The sequence below is a fragment of the Hylobates moloch genome, unplaced genomic scaffold (assembly GCF_009828535.3).
Source record: "Hylobates moloch isolate HMO894 unplaced genomic scaffold, HMol_V3 SCAFFOLD_11, whole genome shotgun sequence".
Lineage (NCBI taxonomy): Eukaryota > Metazoa > Chordata > Mammalia > Primates > Hylobatidae > Hylobates > Hylobates moloch.
This window is the reverse complement of record NW_026652286.1, coordinates 104608975-104628532: the sequence shown is the minus strand read 5'-3', so window position 1 is coordinate 104628532 and position 19558 is coordinate 104608975. Positions and strand designations below refer to the sequence as shown.

Genomic DNA, 19558 nt, shown 5'->3' with positions numbered 1-19558 from the left:
TTCAGGCACCCCTGGCCTCTGTACACTGAAGCAGGGCTGGAACAGAGAAGAACTCCCAATGAAAGAGAAATTAGCTGTTGTTTTTGTTTTACTCCATGTTACCCAGAGCAAGCTGGGGCCAGCTAAAGAGCTGTCACTATTCCACACACACAAGAGATGAAAAGAGGAGCACTGGCTTAACAAATGCCAGCTCTGCTTCTCCTTGTCTAAAAAGGCTAAAGGCTCCCCTCTCCTGGTGGAGATCTCACATAGGAGTGCAGGCGAGAAGATGGGAAATGCAGGGCAGTTAGAGAGTGGTGTGACATCAAATAGATATTGGAAGATTTAATCAGAAAAGGAGGCGTAAATCTGGATAAAGAGATGCCTCTAGGGCAGTAGGGAAGGGCTGGGAACTGGAAAAATATATGCTATTTTTTGCTCCTCTATGAATACAGGATCAAAATAAAATCGTGGTTCATCTGGGCTATAGTCCAACATGTTAGGATTTCAGCAGAAAGAGCAAAGGGGCAACTTAAAAAGGGGGAAGAGGGCTCCAGGGAGAGAAAAGAGGTCACAAATAGAATTGAGAAGGAGGATATGAAGGAATGGCAAAGGTGAGGCTATCTATGGACTTTAAATCCATAAAACTTTATAAGAGACATATAAAGCAGAGAGATGGTGGGTAGAACAATCAGAGGTAGACAGAAAAGTCAGGGGGAGCAGGATGAACAAGCCAAAATCAAAGTGCCAATGCAGCGAAAGGCAGGTGCCCAAAGGGGACAGCCTGAGAGCCAGGGGTCTTTGGGGCAGAGTCTTCCCTTTTTATCTAAGTTTTGGGTCATAATAAGACCCTGGACTCATAACATCACAGAATGATACATTCAGAAGGGACCTTGGAAGATCTTTAGTATAATCCATTCATTTCTTAAGTGAAGGATTGAGCCCCAGGAAGGAGGAGGAGTTGATCATAGGAGCATAAAGTTTATAAACTGGCCAATCCAGACTAGAATTCAGAACTCCTGACTCCTACACCGGGGTTCTTTCTACTCTACCTGTCAGATAAGAACAATATTTAAGAGCTAACCACTACAGTAACTCCTGCTGCTGCATCATCTGTGGCCAAGAGAGAGACCTACAGAGGACAGCTTACCATGATTGCCCAGAATCACTTTGGGTATCAAATTATTTGGTTGAACTCAAATTAGTTAATAAACCAGCAAGCAGATTTTGAGTTCCTTGTGTGTACCAGGAACTGTGTTGAGAGGTACAAAAATAAAGACATGCCCCCTGCCCTTGAGTTGCATGTAGTCTAGTGCTATTGGGTTTATCAATGGTTTTATATCTATTAACATTCATGAAAATTAAATGAACTCCACCCTGCACTCCCCCATAAGCCCTTGAGAACTTTCTCATTGCTGAGACAAAAAAGCTGAGGTCCGCCTAGCCTGTGGGAAGTGATTTGTCTTATTACACTTATCCAGATTCCCAGGCACAATCTTGGTTCTCTAGCTTCATTGGAAAGGGTATTAGGAGGGGTGGGGTGCTCTGAAGGACTTCTAAATATTGGGAAGCCCTTCATCAACTCAACAGGGCCAGTGAAAGCAATGAATGGGAGAGACATAGGCAAAAGTAACGTGGGCCTCCCCTGCATAAAGTGCACTTCCAGCGGGGGAGACAGACATCCAACAAAGAATTTTATGAAATGGTGGATACAATTGTGATGAATGCTGTGAGGGAAAAAAAAAATGGAAAAGACAAGATAGGAGATTCTCATCGTGTCTGGAAGATCAGGAAACTTTTCCCTAAGGAAATGACATTAACTTGGACTTAACAGTGAGTGGGAGATGAAGGGATGGGCAAGCATGGGCAGGAATCTCATGGATGGCAGAAGACGGCACCGACGCTACACGACCGAAGACGGAAAGGAGTGTGAGCAGAAACTGCCTTGACAGCCTCAGATGGTGCTCACACAAACTAAGGATGGGCACCTCGGGAGTGCTCTGTGTCTCACTGAAAACCTCTAATGCCATCAACATTGTATGTTCCTGCAGTCATGGATTCATTCAGTACATATTTATCCAATAAGAAGGACCGTGACCTTGGGTTTTAGACTCAGACCAGAAGTCAAATATTCACCCTCTCCATTACTAGCTGTGGGGCCTTGGGGACATGCCCTAATCTAATCTGTAAAATAGTGGTCCTCCTGGTACCTACTGCTCAGTACTGCTGTGAGGATGAGGTGAGGGAGTAGCTGCAAAGAGTTTAGCACAGGCCTGGCTGCTCCCAGGCTTCTCACGCTGGGACTGGAAGGAGCTGCCATTGGCTGTGCTTCCTTCATTCTGAGTCAGCCTATAGGTGACATTCATGCAGAGAACCCAGGAGCAGACTGCTGAGTGCAGGCCCTGGGAATGCTCTTAGAGTTCACAGCATAAGGGGGACAGAGCAGGAACGTCATGCTGAGATGTAGTCAGAGAGAGGAAGTAGCACAGCCTCTAGACCACCCACAGCAGGAAGAGCCGTGGCCCCCAGCTCCCACCCCACTGTCAGGCCTCTGTTCTCTAGGCCTGTGGGAAACAGCCTGTGCTTGCAAAAGACGAGGCAGCTTTCTCTTTCAGTAGCAGCCTGGGAAACTTTGAAAGTACAACAGAAAAGTAGCCAATCCACCTGACAAAAAGACAGGACACCTCCATCCCATTATAAAGTGAGCCACAATGTCTAACCTCCTTCCACGAGCCTTTAAGCCCTTCGTTGCTCCCATGTGCCTGATGGCTGAATCCAAAGCTTCTTCGACCATGCAAGGCCCAACACGCTCAGGTCTCCATCTTAAACAAATCACTGGATAAGAACATCTTGGGCCTGCCTCATCTCTCCTAATTTCTACATTCAGGGATTGGCCTTATAACCTCTGTGGAAGAGTTACCTGCAGACATTCATCTACATGCACACACAGATACCAGTTCTAATGTTTCTGAGCCCAGCCAGAGTAGGGAAGTGGCTTCTCAAACAGAAAGAGCCCTAGGAATGGCAATTTTATCAAGTACAAATTTGGAGTTTAAAACCCCAAGTTCACTGTCAGAGGAACTTGGCTTACTTCTACCCCTTTGCTCCACTCTCCCTAAACAATCACCTAGAACTTTTGTCTCTGTTTGACCTTTTCCCCTCATTTTCTTTAGAGGTTTTATTCCTTGTTCCCCATCCAAAAACAACAGCAGACAAAGTAAATTTTAATGACATAAGAATTTGCATAATAACATATGGGTCCAACTGTACTTTGTATTGGAGGTGACGTTTGTGCAAATATATTTTGTAAACCCGAAGACCTGAGTTCTAGTTTCAGCTCGGCCCATCATTTTGTCACCTTAGATAAGTCACTCCTTGTTTTTGAATTTTTAGCTCGTTTGTCAAAAAAAAACAAAAACAAAATCTTCATGATCTGTGTGTCACTGAGAAGGTCTAATGATTAATTCACTCAAATGGGTTAATGCACTTTTGCAGAATTAAAGGAACAACTTCAGAGTACGGTGACAGCTCAGTAAGAGGCTAGGATCCAGGGTCTGGAATTCCAGCCCTAAGTCTGCCCCTTACCAGCTCAGTGGAATAGCTCTGCTCTCTTCCTCTTGCCTTCTAAGTGAGGAGTTTGGATGAGATGGCTTCCAGAATATTTCCAACTCTAATAGTCTAGGATTATAATGCTTCTCAACACTCTTATCAAATTCACTCATCAATCCTTCCTGCACAGAAATAGCCCTTCTAATATGGCCTTCCATTCTTCCCATTCATCTAGGTAATCACTTCAGAATGTTGAAAACTGTTGTACAAAGTAATTAATGAGCTGCCCTGGATCTGAGGCAAGCGATGGAAGAGTCAAGATGATTAAAAGTCTTCCGATAAAGGGTTTCTTTAAGGAAAAGAAAATCCCACAATGCAACCAGCAACGTTAATCTTCAATAAATATGCTGTTAATATTTAACTGGCATTTATTTAAACTTACAGTAACTGTCCTATTAAATCTAAATTAATTGCCCATTTGGGAATCTTCCCCTAAAGCCTAGCTGGGACATGGCTGTCTAGATACAGTCTATGCTAGGCATACAGCCATAAAGAGAATATTTAAACCCTCCTTCCAGGACTAGACTATTGGAATATCCAGGTTAGAAGAGCTTTAGAGGTCTGTTGGACTGGTTGCACACTGTCTGTCCTTTAACTTTCCGTGGCCCTATTTTTTTTTTTCTTCTCTTCCGTAAGGGATATTTTCTGTGTTTCCTGTATCTACCTCTTTCTGCCTTTTCTTTTTATTTGGATTCTCTCTCCTTTCTGTCAGTGTTTGTTTCTTCTGGACCTCATGGCTTAGACTCATTCTGCTGTGTTTTATCTCAATCTCTCCTGAGTTTCTTAAATAAGCCATTTAGGCATATGTTCATAGCATATTCTGTACACACACGGATACATATACATACATATAATTTTATGTGTCACAAAGAACATTTTATAATAGTAGTTGTATATAAAAGGCTAAGTGCCGTGAAATAATTCCTGAGTCACGCTGCTTTAGAAGGGGCAGCAAGAGTGTAATTGGGTAGAACTGATCTTTGCTATCCCTGAAATCAATCAATATTTTTTATTAGAAATGTGGACCTGGCTGAACTGCTGTGATGTTATTTTGCTGGGATTCTAACCCATTTACATTTCCACACCAAACATGTACAGACACACCATACCAGTTTCATCAGATCAGTTGACTACTGAGACGTGGATTTCAAACAAACACCTAATTAGATGGGTTAGTGTTCAAACTGAGTTAACTTTAAACCAATGCATCAAGGCTGCACAGAATCTGAACTTTCCTTGGGGAAGTGGGAACTGGATGAGACTACAATCATTCACTCTAAGGTTCTAAACGTTTAGTTCACCAAGTTTGATTTATAAATGTTCACTGTTTGCTTAGCAGGCCCTGGGACAGGAATGGTAGTATGGAGGGGACAAAGCACCAGTGAGGAGCGGGTGAAGTGGTGGGAAGGCACCCACACATTTTAAGAAGATAAACATACTCTCAACTGTTTGTTCGTGGAAGGCTTGAATTTGTACTGCCCTAGAAGTCAAGTTCTTTGTATTTCTAGCTAAACTGATACCCAAACTATCCACCTTTTTTTCTTCTTTACTTCAATTTACAGCATCTATTTTATTGACTCTGACAAACTTATTGACTCTTACAAAGAAATAATAAAATGCATTTCTGTATGCTTGTGAATCACTGTGACTTTCACCTTCTTGGTCCACCTGTATGCATTACCATCATAAGTTCAGGGCCTTTCTAAATAAAGTAATTGAGGTTGCCCTTGGGGCATCACAGCCTTGTGCTGCTTTCCCAACCTGCGGTTGACCTGGGTCGCACCTCCCAGAATGAAATGATTTCCCTAAAGCTTTGGTATGCTTTCCTTCACTAGCTTAGCACAAAACTACCAGTGGTACTACAGGTCGTGAGAAAGAAGGAGCAACTTGTGAGTGTCTTAGGAGAATGAACTTATGTGCTGTTCAGGTAGCTTTGAACCTGGAGGAGGCAGAATTTGGAAAATGTTGTCAGCGTGCATGTGAATAAACCACAACACGTGAAATAATCTACCCTGGCTTTCACAACAGTTTTGACAAGGTGTCAGGATCACAGATACCTTTTAGAAAAGTGGGTAATGAGAAGACTATCTTTTTTTTTTTTTCCAAAGGCAGAGAGTTGCTTAAAGCTAAGATATAAATCAAGGGTAGATTGACATGTTTCTATATGGCAAAGTATTAATACTAGATTCCCCAAGGGACAGTTGCTGGGACAAATCAAATTTAATATTTTTACTAATGATCTGTCAAAGGGAATTCATAGAGAACTCTCCCAAGTTTGCAGAAGACATTAGGTTCCCTTAAGTAATTAAACCTTTAGCTCACATGGATGAGCTGCAAATAATCCAGAAAGTTATTTGGATATGTGGAAAAGTGGCCAAATATAATGGAAGATACTTTAGAAAAAATAAAGTATGCATGTAAGTTGCTGGCATCTAGGCAGTCGATGAAGAGACAGTGATGTGGAAGGGTTTGGGCATGAATGCTGGAGTTAATGGCTTTGACTTTAGGTCCAAGTTCCACAAATTACCAGCTTGACCTTGGAAAATGTTCTCACCTCTCAGAGTCTCATTTTCTCCTCTATTAAAAAGGAATAATACCTACCTCTTATATTTGCTGTGAGGGTTAAATGAAATAATTTATGTAAAGTACCAGTGAAGTACCTGGCCTGTAGTACCAACTCCACAAATGGTTGCTACTGATTATTCTTTTACAACCCAGGAAAGTAATCTTGGAATCAGTGATGGTTAGCAGTTCCCAAGCTATGATCCTTGCAACACATATTGGAGCATGATACTATAGATTGCTTTCTGCAGATATCAGGAATTTTTGCCAAAAAACAAGTGTTGGCCCAAACATTTTTTATGAAAAACACTAAAAGGGTATTAGAAAAAATAGGAACAAGAAAGAAATGTTATTTTTACTCAAAATTGTTCCATAAAAATGCTTCTAGTATTGCTTATAGTAGTTATCATTGTAGCTCACAAATAATAAACTTCATGCAACCAACTGCTGAAGTCAGAAATCGAGTCACTTTTAATCTCTTCCCTCTTATCACTGCCCCTCATTACCCAATCTCTCTCTCTTTCTCCCTCTTTCTCTCTGTCTTTTTCCTGTGTTCTTCCCCCAAAATATATTTTACATCCATCCACCTTTCTCAACCTCCACTGCCTTGCCTGGTCCAAGCCAAGATCTCCTTATTTTCTTATCTGGATTCCTGAAATTCATCTTACGTGGATGTCCTCCTTCTGCTCTTGCCAGCTCTGTTTCAATCTCCACATTGAAAGGAAGATTTCCTGAAATCTGACCTTGTCACTGTCCCGATTAAATCTTTGGTGGCTCCACACTGCAATTTGAATAAAGCTCCAAATCCTTTCTGTGGTTTCTGAGCCCTCAGGATGTGGCATCTGTGTATTTTCAGCTTTAGCAACTACTTCTTCTTCCCTTTTGGAGCCATGTCAGATTTTGTTTTATTGTATTACAATTTTAATTCCTCAGAGGTTCTTCTTTCTCAATTGAGGGACTTTGCATGTTCCACTTCCTGCCTAGGATGCAGTCCCCATGTTCTCGGGCTGAGTTGTCTTCACCCTTCTGGGTCCTGACTGGCTCATGAAGGCCTCACTGTGCTAGTCCACTGGACCTGGCATCTGCTCACTGCATCAGTGCCTCGCATAACACTCAGAATACATGTAATGGTCTAATTTCTGTCTTTTTCTCTGTTACATTCCTGAAACCTAAGACAATGCCTGGAACATAATTGGTTTTGATAAATATTTGTTGTATTTAAGTGACCAGCACAGCTGGGGAAAATTCAAAAATTGAAATAATTTTTTTTTGTAGGGACTTCCAAATCTCTACAAACAAGGAATATGAAATTGATGATGACATTTGGTATTCACGATGTATAAGGATAGAGTGAACACATACTTAATGATCAAACTCTAGCTAAAATAAAATAAAAAAACCCTAAGAAATCAAGACAGTAGTTAAAGGATAAAAAAAAGTATGTCTGAATAAAACTTATACAGACAAAAATAATCTCTAAATAAGATATGAGAAGGTTTGAATAAATTAATGTGTTATATACCCATACTGTTTGTTAGGTTAGAGGCGCCTGCTATATATCCCTAACCTTTGAAGTATGACTCATGTAAAATTGCCATTGTCCGAAGCAGGTAACGAGGACATCTGAATTTATGTGACCCAGTGTGACCTTTCTAATGTCATGGTCCCATCTACCCAGTAATTCCATTTTCTGCCTGACTGGGGATACTTGAATTATGCTTATCTCGCCCTTCTCCCACCCCTGCAATACACACACATACCTTATGTTACAACTCCTTGTAGAAGGTTTATGTACACTTGGTAAAGGCATTTTTTTAAAATACTATGAAAAGTGTGTGCATGATTTCTGTGGAAATGCCTCCTGAGGAGGAGAACAGTTCCCTTTAGGCAGGGTTAGTTGGCCTGCCTTGCTTTCCAATCCTTCACATGCTTGGCTGTTTCCTCCATGTATGACCTCCGACTTTCACTCTTCACTGGGATGGGGACCCCTGCTCCTCTGTGCACTCACTTGTTTTTTGTACATTGCCTCTGAATTTACCTTGGACACATCCTTCACTTCACTTGGCTCCCTCATTCCGAAAGTTTGACTTCTAGCAACTGGAAGAGCTGGATTACGACATACACCTCTAAACTCTGAGTCTTAGCTCTTTCTCACCACCTCAATGCGTCCCTGTGTCAGCCTACTTTCTAGGGCATGATGGGAAGCAATTGGTTTCTCATGGAATTTTTCATTTTTCACTCTAGTGGAAGAGAATTGTGACAGCAATCATCCCAAACAATAGATAATGCATGAGCCTGAGTTCTCGACTTTGTGCTCCACAGGACTGGCCTCAACAGAAGGTGGGGGAAACTAGATCATTTTTCAATTTCATTTCCTGAAGACACAGATGCATAAATGCACAGAGCCCCAGAGACTGAAAAACAGGGCAGGCCAAGACTGGACTGGCTTTAGGAAATATTCTCCCAAATCAAGATCAGAGTAAGTTAGTTGAAAAGATTATTTTTGATTGCCCGGCTGGGACGAGAACACCCTTCTCACATTTATTCAACAAGCATGTCCTAGGGAGGTGACGTGTTACATCAGGGACTGTCATATCCTTGGTATGCAACCTCCATGGCTACAGACTGCTGGAAGAGATGAATGTTAGAAATAATTGCACAGATAATCAATGAATCACAATTGGAGTCAATACTACAAAGGGAATGTACACAATTTCAAGAGAACAGAAAAGGGGAGAGTGTCTTATTTATAATCACTCAATCTCAACAAAGAACGGGTAAAATACATTCAATGATAAATGAGAGAAGAATTAATGAATGAATGAATAAACATGTAAAAAATATCTAGGCCTGTGCATCTCAATGTTTTTCCACAAGGCCAGTTGGTCATACTTCCCCACAGGCAGACATCAGCACTGGACCCCTTTCCTTCTTCTAAGAGGCAGTCATATTCCAGGGAACTGGGGTGCTTTCCCACATTCTTATTATTTATCAAACAAAAATAGAAGAGGCTTGTAAATCAGGTTATATAAACATTTCAAGCACAGTCATTCTGCTCTTAGGAGAGATAGCTAACCACACTCTCATAACAAATCCACTTTGATCCCAACATCCCACTTACGACCTCGTAGCACTCTCCACCCAAGAATAACATTAATAATAATCAGCCTATTAGCCAGGGTGCTTGGTTTGAATCTGAAAAATTTGAGAAATGATCTTATAAATTATTTTCCAAGGATATCATCTTTAAGCATTAACAGGCACAACTGACACTGAATTCTGGGAATTGAGCATAATTACATGGAAATTGACACGACACAAATGCCAAGAATTCTGTTAACCTTTAATATCTTTTAAAAACTCTCCCCTCATAATTATCTCTTTCCTTTGTCTCAAATGTTACTGATGAATATTTAGAGATATGAGCAAACAAAAAAAGTGGATGGATTGTGGAATATTGGTCTTTGTTTGGAATCCTAGAGTTTCCCAGGTGTTCCATCAAGAGGTGATGAATAGAATACTTGGAATTTGACTATTTTCAGAAGTTATTTATACCTTTATATTTGCTCTACTTGAGTTTTCTGCTTATAATTCCCCATGCTGAGTAGAAGCTCCTTTGCATTAGTAATTACGGTAAAAGTGTAGGTCTAAGGCACTGGGTGTCTAATGCAATTCCTGACCTGTGCTGTGTCTTTGTAAAAGTCATTGCACTTTTTCAGTGCTTCAGATACCATTTCTGTACAGTGAGTGTGATGACATTTAACTCCAACTGCAACAATATTTGCACAGTGATGTAAACTCTACCAAGGGCATTGCCAACCCTTTGCTCACTGGTAGATCAGTGCCTCTTAATTTGTTTCCTTCTTGCCAGTCCCCAATGCTACCACCAAGGCTGCCTTGCTTTTTTTCTTTTCCCTCTCTCCCTACTATTTTAATTAAATCCTAACTCATCTCTCTGCCTCCAGCCCTGCCTCTGCCTGAATCACTGCTTCTTAACAGGGGCAGGGCACACTCCTTGGAGTGTGGGAGTGGAAAATTGAGTGGATATTGGTCACCACCATAATTGGAGAGGTACTGCTGCCATTTAGTGTACAGAGGCCACAGAGGTTAGAGACGCAGCAATGCATGGCTATTCAGCTACGACGTCAAATGCCTGCCAGACATTTAGGTGAGTGAAACCTTTTTCTTTTAAAAATCTAAGCCTAGGCCGGGCGCGGTGGCTCACACCTGTAATCCCAGCACTTTGGGAGACCGAGGTGGGCAAATCACGAGGTCAGGAGATCGAGACCATCTTGGCTAATACGGTGAAACCCTGTCTCCACTAAAAATACAAAAAATTAGCAGGGCATGGTGGCAGGAGCCTGTAATCCCAGCCACTCGGGAGGCTGAGGCAAGAGAATGGTGTGAACCCAGGAGGCGGAGCTTGCAGTGAGCAGAGATCACACCACCGCACTCCAGTCTGGGCGACAGAGCGAGACTCTGTCTCAAAAAAATAAATAAATAAATAAAGCCTAAAATGTACTCCATTTGACATATAAACACAGATATTCTTGCCAGGTTTTAATATTCACTAATTCTCCAGGAATGCAACTATCCAGCAAGTCAAAGAAAGACTGTGTTTGATTTGTTCACGTCCTTACCAAGAAATGTTCACTAGTTTGAAAAATCACATACGCAGTGGGAATGTTTCTCATCATATTGAGCCATCAATTAATTCTACATCCTTGTATCAGTCTCTACTGTCGCTTAGCTGTCACATTCATGGTGATTCTGTATATAGACGCCTCCACACTTCATTATATCCTATGGTGTAGTTGTATCCAAATATTTATTTTACATTTATATTATGATCAATCATTTTCTATTTATTTCTCCTTCAGATTCAGTCAGGCTTTATATAGGTCATTTTTTGAAGTGTGTATATAGGTGTTATATGTTATCTGTGAACTTATTTTCTGCACAGTAATGAGGGTATTATAAAATATTTTAAATGACTTTTATGTTAGAAAAAGTTAAGAATAGCAGGTCTACAGCATTTCACATGCAGAAGCCAGCTTTATCTTTCTCAGGCAGGGATCAGATAATGTCCTTTACCTACGTAGGAAGTTGTGAGAGTCTCGTCTGTCACCAGGTGAGTGCAGTGGGTTCGGTCATGCTCCCCGCCTTGGTTGCCTAGCCTAGCGTGAGCCACCGCGCCCAGCCCTATGTAGGAAGTTTCAGTGGCTCCCCCGCCTATGACGTAAAGACCCAACTCTTAAGAGTGACAATCAAGAAGTATCCCAAGTTAATTAAGTAGTGTTAGTCTTTGTTGTGGCCTCATTTTTGCACTCGTGTAACATCCTAGGACCCAATCAACCTAGACTAGATGTCCTTCTTGGAAAGTTGCCCTGCATATCACAAACTATGTAGATGCTCAGACTTTTGCTCTGCCAAGAAGCTCTCCTTCCATCCACAGCTTTCTAAATCCTATTCAGGTTTCAAGAACCAGTTCAGATTCCATTTCCTCCATGAAACATTAGTTTAACCAATGCTTCCCATGCTCTCTTTTCTATTGGTTGAAATCAATTATTTTAAAGGAAATGTATATATATATATACACATACACACACACATGCATATATATATACATATGTATGCATGTATATATATATATATATATATATATTTCACAATCTAGAACTCTGTAAATGTGTGTATGTGTATCTACATTGTAATGGACTATAGATTTGTCTGATCTTACCAACTAGGTTGTAAGTTCTCTGAAGGTAGTTGCCATTTCTGGTTCATTTTTGTACCAGTCCAACACTGAGCCAAGTATATGACCCTGAGCGTGAGTTCAATAAATATTCATTGAAGTGAAATGACCTCTCAGTGATTGAGAAAGGTAATCTAGGTACTATTACCTTTATTTCATGCATGAGAAAACGAAGCTGTAATTGAGTCCTGACAGGTTGTGGTATGCAGAGTGTCAGATGACGCACACTGTACGGGTGAAATGTGTGGTTACTTCCAGCCCATGCAAAGTCCAGGCCTGCACCTGGAAAAGATCTGGAGAGGTTGACCTACATTTCTGCTGCCAGAAAATAAAAATCTTCATTTCCAGATCAGTTTTCCAATAAACGCGTTTGGATTTATGGGACTCTATATATCAGTGATGATGGCAAATCTTCCACCTCTTAAAACCTAATCACCGAATAGAGCTGCAGGTTTTCTCTTTTTAAGATATGTTCTCAGCAGAATCCCTCCAGAAATAAGGCTTGAGCTTCCCAGAAGCTTCTTCAGGCTTGCCCGGTGTGCAAGGGTCGAGCTTCAGCCGCACCCCTTGGCACAGCGCCAGCCTTGGCGGACCCATCCATCACAGCAAAGCCTGCTCTTCTCACACACTGCTGGATTTGGAAATGGAAGTGGCCTTTTAACAGAACATTGTCTTAGGATTGTGTGAAGCAAGGCTGACAGAGAAAGGAAGATTCATTCCTGACACCAATCATACTAATATCTGTCACCGAAATGACATTTTCCCTTTAATGATGAAAAATGCATCAAGAAAGAGGGAGGAGGATGAACAACCTTCCCAGGCTGCTCTGCTTTGATAGGGAGGAGCCTGGGCTTCTGCTGGTGGTTTGCAATCTGGAGGAGGTGAGGCGATGGACGGCCAGTTGGTCACTGAACAAACACAACTGCTGCTCTGTTTGGAAGCGAAGGGTGCAAGCAGATGGAAACCTGTGGGTTAGGCAGTGTCACGGCACATCTGACTGATTTCTCATTAGGCCCTCTGCCTGGTGTTTCAATAGACCTGCCTCCATGTCTGTCAGGCCCCAAGCAGAGGCTCAGTACTGCTTTTCAGAGCTGCCATACGCATAGTTTACCACATCCAGTTTTGCAGAGCTCGTAAATCTTCCCAAGTCTTCACTCCCTTACTCTTTTATGTGGAAGGGTCACAGTGCGGACCCCATATGCACATCCAGGGTGAATCTGTTGGTGGGGATGACCCATGTATGGGTAAAAGTGCCTTTAAGCCAACACTTTATAGACCAAGCCTGAACACACGGAGAGGTGGAGACAGCAGAGCAACTGGCTTGTGTCTCCTAATTAGGCAAGCATGTGGCTGGCGGTTGAAGAGAAGCTGCACAATTGCCCCCAGTGCTCACAGAGTATTTCCCAGCAAACACCAGATTGTTATCCAGAAGTCCATTGTTCGCAGAGGTGTTCGGTGCTGACTTCTATATAAAATGCCTTTCTCTCTCCTTCCTTCTTTCCTACTGTCAAAGCCTGCCTCCCACAACAGAAACTGCAAATGCCAGATATTCACCTTTCTGTCTCTTTTGCAGCTATGCAGGTCACTTTACACAGTAGAAGGACTAGATATTCCTCCCTCATCAAAAAGAAACATGTGCCCTCTTCCAGGCCCACTTGATTATTATCTTTGATCATGGTTAGGTGATGGTGTGAGAGATGGAGAAATGTGGCCACCTTTCACTCATGACATGCAGATCTCAAGTGCCGAGCATGGTGGAGACCAACTCTGAGGTCCTGGGTCCTGGAGGCCATTGCTGAGCGTGGGGACACCCCACCTCCAGGCTTCCTTGATGCCCTTACTTTTTAAGCATCTGCTGTAAGGGGCTTGATTACTTGCAACCAAAAACATCCAAAGTATTCCATTTCCATTTCCTTGGGAGAAAGATATTTTAAAGCTCTGAAGATGGTACTTTGAGATTCCTTCACTCAGCCCCGAGCTGGTGCTGCTGTGTCCACACGTCTTCTGCCTTCTGCTCCAGCTTTCTTTTATTTCCTCACTCTCATAGACATTGGCAGACCCAGCCTGTTAATGCACCAAGAATAATACTCCTAGAAGCACTAGGGTACTTCTAAAGTTTAATGCTTTCACAATTCTTTGCAACGTTAATTAACACAACACCCCCTCATTAGCTAACCTGCCAACAAAGCAACTCCGAATCATTTTCTTCTTTACGAAGGAGGAAACTGAGTCATTTATATCCCTGTATTTGCATGAGTGGGCTTCTGGCTCCCCCTCTGCTCCTCCTACATTCTCACTTTCAAATATATTTTAGGCCAGCAATGCTGCAATTTCAAAGGGACTTCACCTGAACAATTGAGCACCCAAAATAATTGATACACTAGTGCACATTTTTAAAATTCTAGCCCTAATACCCATCCCTACAAATAATCCAGGCGACAATGACCACATCCTACATTCGGGCTGAATATGCTGTTCTCCTATAAAGTTCTTGGTTTTTCTGCCTCCTTCTGCCCTTCCAGACAAGATAGAATCCCCCAACAAGAGCTCAAAGGTCCAAAGTGACTTCTTGGCTCCATAAGTGACACTCAGAGCTCTGCCCTAAGGGAGAGAAAGGGTATGCCAAGCCTGTTCCCAGGGAAGAACAGCAGGCTGCAGGAGAAGAGTTTTCTGTCTGGAAGCTGAAATGTTGAGCTGGCCCTGCTGTGGGGCCTTCTGCAATGAGATGCCCCGCTTCACGGTGGATTCTTGTCAGGAGGAGCTCTGGCTCTTTGGGGGTGCTGGGCTGGCCCGGGCAAGGTCAAAACTATGGCTACCCCTCTTGCCCAGTCCACAATGTCACCTGCTCCTTGACAGGAGAACCTGATGAGTTTGGAGGCAGCAGCGTCTTTAAATTTCCTCCACTCTAAGTCTATCAACAAGAGGGCAGCACGTGGCCATCCCGCACCATGACGACAATGCAGTCAAATCCTCATTAGAGTCACTGGGGGCATCCCACATCTGGTAGAAAATACATAGAGAAAAATAGGGGCCAACCACTGCATGCCCTACTTTTAAATTAGAAATCAGCCAGGACTTCCTGACAACAGAGGAAATTACTCACAGCTGAGAGGAGTTATGCAATATGTGCACACAATTGTAATTCACATGCATTACTTTGTTTATGAAACGGTTGATAAACTTTTGAGAATGAGAGAGATTATCTCTCTGCACGGTTACAATAACCATAATTGATATCAAAATGTTAGATTTGCAGAATAAATTATGCTTTTTCATGTAATGTAATTGTCACCCAGCTACCCTGTCTAGCAGAACCATGTCCCATTTGACAGATGAGTGAACCAAGCCTTAAATGGGGAGAAGAAGAAGGCAGAGGAGAAGGAGGAGGAAAGAAGAAGAAGAAACAGGAGGAGGAAGAGGAGAAGGGGAGGAGGAAGGAGAGGAGGAGCTGACAAAGTTCCCACAGTGGAATGTGGAAAATCTTGGTTTCAAATTTAGTCGTCTGACTCCAAATCAGTGTATTTTACTGGGCTGTAGCTTAATAAATACAAGAAGCTACCCTCTCTCCTTGAGAAATACTCCCTAGGCTGTGGCTCACTTGAGAGAGTAAGGAGTATTTAGATAGGATAACAGAGATAATTTACAAAGGGCGAAAGAGAGACTATGATTCAGGAGCAGATGAATGAGAACCAGAACCATTGTCAAGAAGTAGGCCCAGTGAAAAAATGGGACACGTAGAAGAGAGAGAAAGAAAGTCCAAGATGTCCGAGCAATGTAACAGGCCTGCCATTTATCTCGCTTCTGAATATCGGAAAAGGCAGCATTTGTTGTCCACAGAACAATACATGGGATTTATAGACACTGCCAGGCTCAAGGAGCAGCGACACAACTCCCATCGCAGAGAGCCCTGAGGAGTGCTTTCCAGTGGTCACTGGTGGAGTGGGCAGAGTCCTTGGGGAACCAGAGGCCTGCTATGCATCTGGAGAGCTGCTTGCTCAGGATGCCATGGCTAAACTCCTTGATCTCTTCTTGGCAGCATGTGGCCCCGTGAAATGTTCTTCTTCTTTTTGAAAAGGCCTCTTTTTTTGGAAGTCAAGTCACCACACCATTTAGATTCCCCATACTCCTGGACAGCATCTTCCCAAGTGCTTTCCCTAACTTGTGGTCCACCCTGTCTTATACCTCATCTCGATCTCTGTCAATCAACACTATTCACCCCTCAAGATACGCTTCGACTGACAGCCCCCGCAACCCTTCCATGGAGTCCTGTCTTTTGGTCATCCCAGTGAGAAGGGATCTCTGTAATGTTTTGTGTCTCCTATAGCACATTGAACACACTGCCTTCTGTTATATTTGGGTGTCAACATATGGTATCCTGCCTACAAGGGATTAGCTTGTTTCTAAGACCTTTGTCTTTTTATTAGACCAATTTACTCGATAGATGAAAAGACCCATAGAAGTCATCTAAATCACTGTACCCATGTTGTAGATGAGGAAATGAGCCCCAGAGAGCTGGCATAGTTTAGGCAAATTCGCACGTTCTCCTCTCTCTAGGCTAGAGGAGAGCTGGAATTCATTTGCACCCTGAAATCAGGGACGTGCTTGCCCAGAATGAGGACAGAAAAGGTTGAAGGAATGAATGATTCTGACAAATCCCCTAGACCTGCCATCCCACTGTCAAAAGCGGTTCGGCCAGAGACACAGACAATTAGTAGGGGATCCTCAAGTCAACCTCATCCCAGAGATAACCATCTCACTTAGCATGCGTCTGGGTGGCACCATCAGCAGCACACAGTATCTGTTCCCATCCAAAGAGCTTTTCACCAGGAGCTCGTTCTGAGCTTCTTGATAAGCAACTGGGCAGTGGTGTTATTTTTAATCAACTGACCAGGGATGAAAGTTCTTCAGAGAATTCTGCTTTTATACATTAAAAAAAAACCCCAGAAAATCAATCTAGCACTAATAAAAGATGATTGAAAGTTGCTAATACCAACCAATTGTGAAACTTTGCCTTACAAAAAGGAGAATGCTCATGAGTTTCCTCATCTCCTCTACTGTAAACAACGCACAGGGCTCAACTCCCACCACTGTCTCCCCCTACACTCAGCAGGCTGCTGGTGGTTATTACAGGAGGCTGCCTTACCATTAGCACAGCAATGCCAATTAATTGCAGTCATGAACAGACTTCACATTTAAGGCAACTCACAGCCCGAGCCCTAGCAGCATTTGTAGATTCAGAATGTGTTTAGAAAGCTCTGTTTCCAGGGGGTATGGTGTGTGTCTCTACAAAGAGGGGAAGGCTCTGAGGGTCAGGGGTGTGGTGGATATGTGTGTGTGTGTGTGTGTGTGTGTGTGTGTGTGTGTGTGAGAGAGATAAAGAGAGAGAGAGAGAGATACAGCAAGAGAGAGAGAGAGAGAGAGGGCCTGTGTGTGCTGTGCATATTTCTGCTATCTTAAAGTAGCCAGGTACCTTCCTTTGGAGCAGAGAATTGGGTCAGGGAGGAAGGCACTGCTGGAGAGATGAGCTTTGGGTGTGCTGAGAAGGAGGAGTCTCTGTGAACAAGAGAAATGAGACTTTGAATACAAGGGATTTGGGAAGGAGCTAAATGCATGCCTAAGTAGGAAGTTTCTGAAGGTGGAGGGAGAGGGTTCCTGCAGAGACATCCGTCTTTGGTTTTGGAAACAATTTATCACGCAAAAGAGGGGCGCTACCGTGCTCTATGCCTCTTGGTTTCCTTCACTTTCCTTCCCCCACTTTCTTCATGAAAACCTCGGATGTGCCTCTCTTTGCACTTCCCACTCTGTTGTTCTTATTCTCTCCCTTCTCTCTATTTGTAAGTGACAGGTGGTGAGGACAAAGTCGCTGCTCCTTACTAGGCAAACAGGCTCCACTGAGTCTGTTGTTTAGAACCTTGTAGAAGTCCTGAAACAAACCCCAAAAGGAGCACTGTTTTCCCTTGAGGACCTTCTAATGTATTTTTTTTAAAAGGCCCACACACTGGGCCGTCAAAGTCACATGCAATATGACAAAGTGGGTAATTATGTTTTGCTTAGCACACATCAAAGGAACAAATGGCTGGAGAGTGGTGTGCTGTGCACTCAGGCGTAATGTGTGAGGCCAGCCTGGCTGGGGGTGTGGGCTGGGGTGTGGCCATCAGAGCCCAGGCTGGCCCTCTGGTCCCCTACCTTAAAAGGAAGGAGGTTGTGAGACTTACTTCAATCTGGGAGCTGAAGTGGAATCAGCCTGGCCTGTATCTTATGCTCCTTTGTTTGGTTTGCATGGAAACCTGTGTTTATGGGGAAACTCCAAGCCCGTTTGCTACAGACAGATGTTTCTGATCTCTGTCCCTCATCACGTTAAGAATGTTCCTTTTGGGAGATGAACCATCATTTTGTTTTCTCTTCCACTGGTGCAGGAGATGGAAATAAATTATCAACACTTCCTAAAATCCAGACGCTCCCTTTGGAAGTGGGTGACTCCAAGCAGCCTTTGACAAGGGACTCATTTAGCACTTGGTGCTGCTGCAGCTCAACAAAAAGAGAGGCTGCACTGAAGGTACAAATTATGTCCACGGTCCTTGTCACTGGTAAAATAAAAAAAAATAAAGAGGAATAAAGCTAGATTCTATGTTGCTGATGCCAAGACCAGGCTTCTTTTTAAATGCAGGAGGTCTTCATCCCATCTCGCCTTCCTTCTACCTACACCACAGGCTGGAAAAACTTGTCACTTTAAAATTTAATTATATAAAATCCTGCTCCCTTTACCCCCTGTGGATGAGCAATTGTTCTGCTATTTCTATAAAACGCCACAGGAAATATGAAAATAGGAGGCAGGATTTGGAGCAAGACTGTTCCTGAATGCCTGTGGTTAGCAGCGTCAGAGATGGCTGTGAGGATTTTACATCTTTGACAAGGAAGTGGAAGGGGGAGAGAGAAAGAGTGGGAAGTCAGGTACCACAAGAGACCTGTCTCAGGATGCTGCAATGTGACCTTTGACCTGAACGAACCAAACCTGGGGCTGAACCGAAAGGAGAACAGCCCTCACCTGTGCCAAGCTCACTTTCTAAGGCAGGAGATCCGGGCTGGCAGATGGGTCAAAATGGGTCATGAGCTGGAGGGGAATGAATGACACATTTCTCTGCAGTGTGAAATGCCCTCTCCAAAATAGGCTGGGTGGTATCCATGGTCTCATTCATTCTTTGTTTGAGATCGAGTCTCACTCTGTCGCCGAGGCTGGAGGGTAGTGGTGCAATCTCAGCTCACTGCAACCTCCACCTCCTGGGTTCAAGTGATTCTCCTGCCTCAGCCTCCCAAGTAGGGAAACCACAGGCACATGCCACCATGCTTGGCTAATTTTTGTATTTTTAGTAGAGACAGGGTTTCACCATATTAATCCGGCTGGTCTCGAAGTCCTGATCTCAGGTGATCCACCCAGCTTGGCCTCGTAAAATATTCTTTAATCAAATATTTTACTGGAAAGCTGTTTTGAGTAGCAACTGAAAGTATAGGCACTGGAGCCAGAAGCTGAGATTTCAATCATGGCTCCTTCACTTACTGAAGGGATAAATGTGGCAAGTTACTCTCCTCTTGCCTTGGTTTTCTCATCTGTAAACTGAAGATGACAATAATAGTACCTCCTTCATATAAAGTGCC

The 19558-nt window shown here is 43.1% G+C and overlaps 1 protein-coding gene across 7 annotated transcripts in view; it reads right to left on the bottom strand.

Moving 5' to 3' along the window:
- NTM (neurotrimin) overlaps positions 1-19558 on the bottom strand; it is a 982933-nt gene that overhangs the window by 444422 nt on the left and 518953 nt on the right. The window lies entirely within an intron of this gene.